We start from the raw sequence: 2,500 nt of genomic DNA on the forward strand, positions 1-2,500 counted from the left end.
TATTACCGATATCATTCCTATCCCCCTACCCACAATATCACCCCCCCTCTCTTCCTCCCTCCCCATTTCCACCGCCGACCCCACCACAATCCCACACCTTCCCTATCCCCTTCCCCACCTCGACGACCTCCCTAACCCCATTCCCAACCCCACACTTTCCCCATCCCCTTCTCACCCCCACACTTTCCCCATCCCCTTCTCACCCCCACACCCTCCTATCCCCGCCCCCGCCCCCGCCCCCCACGCCCTCTATTCCCATCCCCACAGCAGTTCCACATGGCCGTTTGTTTACATCCGCGGGGGCGACCTGGCACGCCCTCCTTCCCGTACCGTGGGAGCTTCCTGCCCCGCCGACGCCCATGGGGGAGCTTCAGGGCGGCAGGGGAAGGTTTCAAGGGCTGGAAGGGGAGGAGCCGAACCCGTGAATGGAGGGCAAACGAGATGAAAAGAGGGAAGTGGAGGAGGAGGAGGAGGAGGAGGGGGAGAAACACAAAAGAACAGGGAGGATGATGCATGAGAAAAAGGGACAATGAAGAAAGCAGAGAAAGGTGGGCGGAGGAGATGTGCTGGGAAGGTCCTCTTGACAAGGTCCCGCTTTCTATGGAGTCTCGCTGAGAACCTTCTGCTGCTTCTTGCCGCTGCTGGGTTCAGTTGGCGTTCAGAGGGTCGTGTTCTGAAATTGAGGATGGTGGGAGATACCAGTGCTTTGTGAGGGAGGATTATGACGGAGGATAGTGTGGATGCTATTTCGAAACTAAGAGGTATCTGGCTGAAGTGTGGAACTGCATAGTATATATTGACAAAACGAGTTGGAAGGAGCTATTGATAAAGACCAGATTCAGAGTATAAACAGTTGAGATACATAATTAGACAAAGAAGTACAGTATGTGTTCAAACATCCACATTCACACACACGCACAAACATAGACACGCACACACACAACACACACACACACACACACACACACACACACACACACACACACACACACACACACACACACACACACACACACACACACACACAACATACACATACAGTACATTCCGAGACACCACATGCATACTTCATGCAATTATATCCTATATCCACCCTTCATTAAAATCTTTTTATACCACCGGCACGAGAAATACAGACAGATTAAGATCAAACCCCATTTTATCCCGAAATCAGCCTCGTCCGCACGCCATCTCGCTGCCGACCCCGGCTTCGTCTTGTAATCTCACCGTCGCTGTCTTCATTTTCTGCCGACTCACGCGATCTTCTTTTGACTTTTTGAACGTGATTATTCAGTTTCGTAAGTGATATGTAAGAATAAGACGTAAATGTAAAGATGATCTCATTTACTTTTTTGTAGAATCTCTTTATTATCATATAACACTTTTCTGTTTTCGAGACATGCGTGTTCGTGTGTGTGATTATTCGCGCCGTATTAGGCCGCGTTGTTATGTTCTCTCTTTTGGCGGTTTATGTTCCGCCCAAGATTTCTGTATTCGAATTTGCAATTATTTACATTGAATCATCTGGGTATTCACTCTGCCTTTCGTTCAATGCCTTTAATCTTCTTATACTACGGATAACTGATACAGATATAATAATTAGGAATGATACAGTTATAGAAAAATACGTACATACATACAGACACATATAATGCATACATATGTCATACATGCATACATACATACATCATTCATAATATATACATACATATATACATGCACATACGCACAACACGCATACAGAAGCACACACTCCCGCGCGCAATAAACACACGCTTGTATATATCGGTGTATGTGATGTCGTCTTTCAAATAACGTTATAAGACTTATCCTTCAAAGGCGTTTCCCATCACACAGTCTCTCGCCCTTCTGTCAATGCACAGCGGCTCAGAGACCAAATTAATTCCCTCTCTTACAGCCAAGCACGCCAGTCCACAAGCGTATCCATAACAAAGGTTGCGGAGTTCAACAAGCGTGAACTGTTGAGGTCACAGCATGCAGAGTCAACATGGTGTGTGTGACCTTGCCCCTTCTCCCCCTTGGGCTTCCCCTTCCCCCGCCCCCTCTCTCCTCCCGCTGTCGATTTGGAGCAAAGCACGACCCAGCCAAGCGGGCATTCGTTTGAGCCTCACTCTCTTCTCTTCTCTTCTCTTCTCTTCTCTTCTCTTCTCTTCTCTTCTCTTCTCTTCTCTTCCCTTCCCTTCCCTTCCCTTCCCTTCCCTTCTCTTCTCTTCTCTTCTCTTCTCTTCTCTTCTCTTCTCTTCTCTTCTCTTCTCTTCTCTTCTCTCTCTTCTCTTCTCTCCTTCTCTTCTCTCCTCTTCTCTTCTCTTCCCTTCCCTTCCCTTCCCTCTCTCCTCTTTCTCTATCTATTTATATATATATATATATATATATATATATATATATATATATATATACATACATATATACATATAGATAGATAGATAGATAAATAAATTTTGCTATACATGTGTGTTTGTACATATACATATATATAACA

This window comes from Penaeus monodon, chromosome 3 (genome assembly GCF_015228065.2).
Source record: "Penaeus monodon isolate SGIC_2016 chromosome 3, NSTDA_Pmon_1, whole genome shotgun sequence".
In the NCBI taxonomy this organism is placed as follows: domain Eukaryota; kingdom Metazoa; phylum Arthropoda; class Malacostraca; order Decapoda; family Penaeidae; genus Penaeus; species Penaeus monodon.